This window comes from Arachis duranensis, chromosome 10 (genome assembly GCF_000817695.3).
Source record: "Arachis duranensis cultivar V14167 chromosome 10, aradu.V14167.gnm2.J7QH, whole genome shotgun sequence".
In the NCBI taxonomy this organism is placed as follows: Eukaryota; Viridiplantae; Streptophyta; class Magnoliopsida; order Fabales; family Fabaceae; genus Arachis; species Arachis duranensis.
Genome location: NC_029781.3, coordinates 73,244,040 through 73,252,637, shown reverse-complemented (window position 1 = coordinate 73,252,637; position 8,598 = coordinate 73,244,040).

Below are 8,598 nucleotides of genomic sequence, written 5' to 3'. Positions count from 1 at the left end.
CCCCAACCATGGGGTTTAGAGACTCATGCCGTAGAAGGTACACAAAGAAACGTGTAAAGTGTCATGAGGTGCAGATACAATGTCAAAAGATCCTATTAATAGTGAACTAGTAACCTAGGGTATACAGAAATGAGTAAATGACGTAAAAATCCACTACTGGGTCCACTTAGTGTGTGCTTGGGCTGAGCATTGAAGCTTTCATGTGTAGAGACTTTTTTTGGAGTTAAACGCCAGCTTTTATGCCAGTTTGGGCGTTTAACTCCAATTTTTATGCCAGTTCCAGCGTTAAACGTTGGGAATTCTGAAGCTGATTTGCAACGCCGGTTTGGGCCATCAAATCTCGGGCAAAGTATGAACTATTATACATTGATGGAAAGCCCAGGATGTCTATTTTCCAACGCCGTTGAGAGCGCACCAATTGGGCTTCTGTAGCTCCAGAAAATCCACTTCGAGTGCAGGGAGGTCAGAATCCAACAGCATCTGCAATCCTTTTCAGCCTCTGAATCAGATTTTTGCTCAGGACCCTCAATTTCAGTCAGAAAATACCTGAAATCACAGAAAAATACACAAACTCATAGTAAAGTTCAGAAAAGTGAATTTTAACTAAAAACTAATAAAAATATAATAAAAACTAATTAAAATATACTAAAAACATACTAAAAATAATGCCAAAAAGCGTATAAATTATCCGCTCATCAGGAAACTCCACCGTTGAAAATATATAAGTGATAATAATCCAGGCATGACCGAATGGCCAGCCCCCAAATGTGATCAAAGATGTAAAATCCCAGATGTCTAATACAATAGTAAAAAGTCCTATTTATACTAGACTAGCTACTAGGGTTTACAGAAATAAGTCTAAGTGCAAAAATCCACTTTCGGGGCCTACTTTGGTGTGTGCTTGGGCTGAGTTTGAGTTTTACACGTGTAGAGGCTTCTCTTGGAGTTAAACTCCAAGTTGTAATGTGTTTTTGGCGTTTAACTCTGGTTTGTGACGTGTTTCTGGCGTTTTACTCCAGAATGTAGCATGGAACTGGCGCTGAACGCCAGTTTGCATCGTCTAAACTCGAACAAAGTATGGACTATTATATATTGCTGGAAAGCTCTGGATGTCTACTTTCCAAAGCCGTTAAGATCGCGCCATTTGGAGTTTTTTAGCTCTAGAAAATCTATTTCGAGTGTAGGGAGGTCAGAATCCAACAACATCAACAGTCCTTTGTCAGCCTGAATCAGATTTTTGCTCAGGTCCCTCAATTTCAGCCAGAAAATACCTGAAATCACAGAAAAATAAACAAACTCATAGTAAAGTCTAGAAATATAAATTTTGCATAAAAACTAATAAAAATATCCCTAAAAGTAGCTAGATCCTACTAAAAACTACCTAAAAACAATGCCAAAAAACGTATAAATTATCCGCTCATCAGTGGTGGAGAAAATTTTGCTAGTAGCGGCAAGAATTCTGTAGGACGCGATGATGAACCGGCAAGAGTTCTGTGTATGTGTGTGAGAGCAAAAGAGCATTGGTGTTTGCATGTGAGAGAGGAAGGCGCAGTCCAAAGGCAAAGAGGGTGAGAAAAAATTTGAGTTCTCTAACTTTATATATCTATGATGAGTAATTCAGTCATTTAATATAAACTGGTATTATACCGGTAACTATGGAGGTAGGAATTTTTTCCTCTGCTCCTGCCCTGTTTATTTAACGGGTCCCTCACCCTATGAAAATCTCCCATACACCGTTTTCTGACAGGTAGAATTCCTATACTTGTTCTTCAGTGGGTAAATCCTTTCGGACCAATTTCGACAAGAAAATTTGTCATCTCTAGTTGGCTAAGTCAATTAAGAGTTGAGAAGGGGGAGTGGGGATTTAGATTCGGCTCTAACTCTACTTGCAGGTGTATAATCTTTTTAAAATTTAATCATATTTTATTCATAGATTGATGTTTTTTAGTCCTAATCCTACTCACACTCTAAAATTTCTCACCCGACCCTATTTGCAACAATTATTTTTTTCAATCAAATAGAATAATATTTAGCCATTTTATATGTCCTAGACATTGAAAATATAAACTTAAGTCCATATTAAAATTAAAAGCAACAAAATCATAATAAAATTCATATTAAAGTTACATGTAACATAATCATCAATTTATTAACTTCATTATACATGTATAAAATTATAAAATGCAAAGGATGTGGGTTCAATCCCCATAAACTTCATTATACATATATAAAATTTTTAATTACATACTACAATATATAGTGGGTGCAGATAGATTAGATAGGGTTAAACCTAAATTTGTACTCGACTCTATCTGCAACTCAACCTGCTCTGTGATGATAGAGCATCTTATACCCTTTTTCATAGTATTTTTTTGGTATTTTTAGTTATATTTTATTAAGTTTTAATATGTTTTGGTATAAAATTCATTTTTTGGATGATACTTTGAGTTTTTACGTTTTTCCTATGATTTTAGGTGAATTTCGGACAAGTTTGACAGAATCTTGATCAGGGACAAAGAAAGAATAGCAGATGTTGTCAATCCTAACCTCTATATATTCCAAAGAGCATATCTCAAGTTACAGAGGTCTAATTGACACGGTCTCAATGATATTAAAAAGCTAACTTTTAGAGATTTTCAGCAATATATGATAGTTTATACTTCTCTTCCATAATCATATCCAAAAATGGCATTGAACGTCCACATCTGGAGTTCAACGCCCAAGAAAAACCAGCTTCCAGCGTTGAACGCCCCGTTCAATGCCAACTAGGGAGCAGGGGCAACAAGTTCACCCCCTAATGGGCGTTCAACGTCCATTCTTCAAGTTGAACGCCAAGCCTTGACCGAAACAAATAACCAAAGTGGGCCCAAAGTAGATTTTAGCATTCCTTAACTTATCCAATCTTATCTTTGTACTTTTTAAATTTAAAATTAACATTTTTTAGGATTAGTATTTACTCTTTAAAGAGGAGATCACTTAGGTTATACACACTCACCATCAGACAGATCTTCTTTATTTTCTGAAAAGTTATGAGCAACTAAACCTCCTAGATTAAGGTTAGGAGCTCTGCTTATTCCCATAGATTAATATTATTACTTTTTCTATTTTAATATATGTTTGATTTCATTCTATGATGTATTGTCGTTTTTCATCGAAATGAATTTGGAGTGGAACGGAAGTATGACCCCTTGTTCTACATGAGTTCTTGCGAGTCCCTGACTGGATAGTATTGAGCTATAGTTTGAGAATACATCACCTAAACTGCAAATTGCTTGGGATAATTAGATATGTTACATAAAATCCAGTTAGCTTTGGGTGATTGAGGTTTCTGTGGCGCTAAAGCTAGAATACTGAGTTTCATTCTCCGATCCGAAAGATCTGACCTTATTTGTGGCACTTTAAGTAGGATCAAGAGAGATTGAATTGCGTGAATTTTATCATCGTTCATATTAAATGACCACTGACCCTGAAGTTTGATGTGGATTAGAGGAGATTAATTGACCACTGACCCTGGCGTTAATCACTTACAGCTTTGCCATAGAATGAATCATTCGTTGTTAATATATCAGTAAGAAGTACTAATCCGAAAAGATAAACATCTCCAAAGTCTTAACTGATTTTTCATTATTGTTTCTACACCGATTTCGTACTGCTCTCTTTATTATTTTGTTTTATGCGCCTACAACAACTCTCTTTTTTATTTGTCTGACTAAGTTCTGCAAGATAACTATTGCTTGCTCAATCCAACAATTTTCGTGGGATTAACCCTCACTCACCTGAGGTATTATTTGGACGACTCAGTGCACTTACTGATAAAGTTGTATGAGTTCAATTTGGTGCACCACTCTGCTGTCAACTTTGCCAATCGTACCTGATTGATTTTGGTCGGATTAGGTACATACGATGGATTAGTATTGCTAGCCCTACAGCCTGTTCTACCCCCATTTTTTCCGATTGAATATAGATTTGACTTTGTGAGAATTGAAGTGATACAATAGCTTTTCACTAATCTCTTTCTTGTTCAACATTCCTCATCCGTTATGAAATCTCTTCTTTTAGGTCTCTCCGTTGCTTTGTCTCCATGGCCATATTTATCTGATCTATCATCGAAAGATTTGCTCTGTTTTGGTTGTAGGTTTGTCGCACCCAAGTCTTAATACTCCATATCCAAATTGTTTCATGGAAGTCCAGACAGGAACGAGTCCAAGTAGAAAGTGTTGGGGACGTGGTACAAATATTCCAAAAAAATAATTATATATAAATATTTGCTTCCAAAATAAAATATAAATTATTTGTTTGAGATTTAAGTTAAAAAAAGTTTATTTTCGTTAAACTTAATATATAATAATAATTATTTTGTTAAATTTCATATAATACGAAAATTAAAGATAAATAATAAAAGAACTCAATTAAAAAACAATAAGTAATTATAATTAACTTTGTTATATTAGTTAATTAGTTAATACCCATATTGAAACTTAGTTTCTTAAATGTTACTAAAATATATTAGTGATTTTTTAAAAGTTGTTTAGGATATAAAAAAAAAAGATATTATCAATACAATAATATTCTTTATTAAAATAATCTTGTTTAATAGTAATTGATTTTGTTAAAAAGGTTATTTATATCCTGAATACTATAAAAATGTGGACTTCATAATTAAGTTGAAGATAACGAATGGTTAAACAATTGTTTAAAAGTATACACAGCAAAAATATAACCAATTTATCGCTGAAAATTCAGTTGAAGTCGACTTTACGTAAAGTTGATATTTGAGAGTCGTTAGATAAAAATTTAGTTAACTCAGTCAAATCATCTAACGGCTTTTAAGTATCAACTTCACGTAAAATCGACTGCACATGAGTTTTTACCCCAATTTATCATATAGTTAGTGTGTGAGACTGTGCGGGGCTTTGGTCTTTTTTTTTTCCGATACATTTAAATAAATTATAAATGCATCTATACTTAAATATTATTTTGTATATTTTTTTCCCTATACAATTTTATCTTGTATACTTTGGCACCTGGCTCCTATTACTAAATTTCCCGAATTCATCATTGAGTCTAAGATCAACAATACATTCAATTTTCCATAAACGGAAAAACCAAATTAGAAATTCAGGATAGGTTGCATCTCCTCAGTAACGCTCTATCTGGAAAAAAAAATAATTGAGGGTTAAGTCATCCAACTAGAGTAGGGATGACAATACACGAAACAAGAAAGGAATAACTCTCTCTCTACCCCATATTTTTTTTTAATTTTTTTAGTTTCATTCTGCATGACAGAGAAATATTTTTGTTTACCTCATTTTCTACAAAATAATATAATCTCACAAAATTTATTCAATTTAATAAAAATTACGTTAATTCAAGTATAGTTTAAATAAAATATGTTTAATATTTTTTAACTATATAATAAAATAAAAATAATGTTAATTCTCACATATTCACTAAAAAATACCCAATACAATATGAGAAATAAGAAAAAGAAAATTATAGATACCAAATAATTCTTATCTGAAGTATTTTTCAATATGCAAGTATAAGCATAAAAAGTGATGATTACTGTTTCAAGAGTTATCTAAAATTGGATTGTTTTTGGGTTTAGATGTGAGATTCAGATTCTTTTTCAAGCTGTGTCGATTTATGCAAGTATTGAGGTGCCGCCATAAGAGTTTTTCGTGAGAAAGTGAGGGTGGTACTTATAAGGGATTCTAATGTTTAAATTAGCAAGGGTTTAAGCAGTTTTTTTTAGTAAATTTGGTTCTCAAATACCTGAGAGTGTCAGTATATTTATAATAGAATAGATAACAACCTTTTAGAGAGTAGTTCCACCTAGGGGTGTGCATGGCCCAACCCGGCCCGAAGACCCGACCCGGCCCCGAACACTTTAGGGGCTAATTTGGTGTGATTTCACCGGGTCTAGGGTTGGGTAAGGGTCTCAAAAATAGATCCGGTCATTATTTCGGGTCGGGTCGGGCCATGGCTCGGGTCACCCGAAATCGGCCCGGTGGCCCGATCATCATACACAATTAATATTTTATGTTATTAGTGATGGGTGATGGTTATTCTTATGTGGAATTTAAGTATTGTAAACATTAATATTTTGTGTTATTAGTTATTATAAGACTATAAGTTAATGTTTTATATTTAAAATGCATAAGATGTTAGACTAATTAATGCATAATATTGAGTTATTTGTATTGATTTAAATATTTGGTATTATTAGACAATATTAGTATTGATTATGATTATGCTTTAATTTTAGAGAAGAGTTGGTTCTTATTATATTTTTCTAAGTGAATTTTACCATGTCAAATAATGGTTGGAGTTTTAAAAATTTGGATATTTTCACATGCTAGCTTATAAGAAGGTATCAAGGTAATGTAATGTTAACGGCCCGATTTTTACCCGGTATAATCGTGGCCCGAAAGTGTATAGGGTTTAGGTTGTTACTAATTACAGCCTTCGGTCCAAATCATAACCATACCACAGCCTCCAGCCCAACATATAAGCAATCCACGGCCTTCGACTCAACATATAAGCTACCCACAGCCTTTGGCCCAGCATATAAGCAACCCACAGCCTCCAGCCCAACATATAAGCAAACACATTTCCATCATCAATTCTTATTAACACATCGCATCAGTAACAACCTTTAGCATCACCATCGCCAGTGTAAGGGATCTCTCAGTTGTTCAAACATATACAAAACAATACAAGGAATATACAAGTATAGAGAATAGATAAAGCAAGTAGTTCAAATAGCATAGATATAATTATTCAACAAGGCAAGCCAAATATAAGATTCATACTCAATCAATACACACAAATGCAAATGATACATGTATGTCCTACTGTCCATGAGCTCACGTGCTGGTTAAATTGCCAGAATTTGACGAACCCGGTAGCTAACCTAGATATGGTATCTAGATCGTGCATCCCCAGGAGGAACATAAACGAAGGAGAGTGCCTTTCTACATCGAAGGAGTGTGCCTTTCCACATTCTCCTGGAGGTATTACGAAGGAGTGTGCCTTTCCACCTGCAACCAGAGAAAGATGCAGAAAAACAATACGAAGGAGTGTCTTTCCACCTTCCCCACATCCATACCATGACAAGAGAGGGAATTCTTCATCCTCAACTTGTCAATCACGAAAGAAAGGGAATCCTTCATCCTCAACTTGCCAAAACCGTGAGCAAGACAACGCCACCTCCCTTACCGTGGGCAGGGCAAAATCACTATCTACACAATGATACCGCCACCACAAACAAGCGGTATGGAACCTCCGTCCTTGATTGGTGCAGGTGCCAAACCGAATATCCAATCGGTACACAAGTGGGATAATACCCAGACCTTGCTACAAACAGATGTCCAATCAACACACAAGCAGGATATCACCTAAACCTTGACAATCCAGCTATTTAGGCCATAACCAATCTTTATCATCACGCTTTAATAATTTCATAAGCTGTTTAAATCATTGACTTCAATCAGTTATCCATTTCATCCATATAAATTCATAAATTTCCTATCATGCACCGTTTTTCCAATTCTTTAACATGTGAGCGGAATGAAATATCCGTCTTCACCGCGGGTTGGATAAAACCTCCATTCCCACAACTATATCGCAACTACGGAACAAGCGGGATGAGACCCCCATCCTTTCCTAGTGCAAGTTCCAAAGCAATGTCAAATCAATACACAAGTGGGATATCATCCGAACCTTGCCAAAATAGTGATTCAGATCTCATTCAATTCACAGTAAAATCTCTACTCAGTAAGTACATACGCCACACGCCCTCATCAATACTCATTAACTTTGATCCACAATCTAATCCAAAATATCTATTTCATCTAATCCATATGTTCACACTCATTCTAGGGCTTAGAAACTAGTTATCGGACCTTAATTGGGGGTTACAGAAGCTTACAAGCTTACCGAAAAAGTCGAACAGCCAAAAACAAAATTTAAGTGAGAAAACAGGACTTTGATGCGTGCACATCTTTAGTGTTTTTTCCTCTTATTTTCAAATGATTTATTAAGAATTTTTGTTAAATTATCAATGAATTCGAGGTTAGAATGAATATTACTTCGATTAGTTAAATTTGATTGATTACAAGATGGTTTAGAACGAAAACACAAGGCAACATAATGGAAATTGGAAACAGAAAGCTCTCTGGAACAGAAGGATACCGGAACAAAAGCAACAAAGAAACAAAAAGCTCCTGGAAAGCAAAAGGAGCCTGGGCATTATACGTGAACCAATATGGAATACTACATGAAGGAAGAAAAAGGAATCTATGCGTACGCACAACTATGAATCATTAACCATCTCACGTAGTATGTAGCTAGTTTCATGTACTACGCAGGAGAGGTGCGTACACACCCACACATGCCGACGCACAACATAGGAGATTTTGGCATAGTGTGTATACGCACACACTTGTGCGTACGCACAAGTGAAATTTCACATAATACGTGAGATTTCCTACGTACAACGCTAGGGCAAGAAATAAGGCAAACTTAGTAAAATTGGCTCACGTACAATGCAACCTACTTCACATTGTACGTGAGCCCAAAGAGGACATTCCAGGA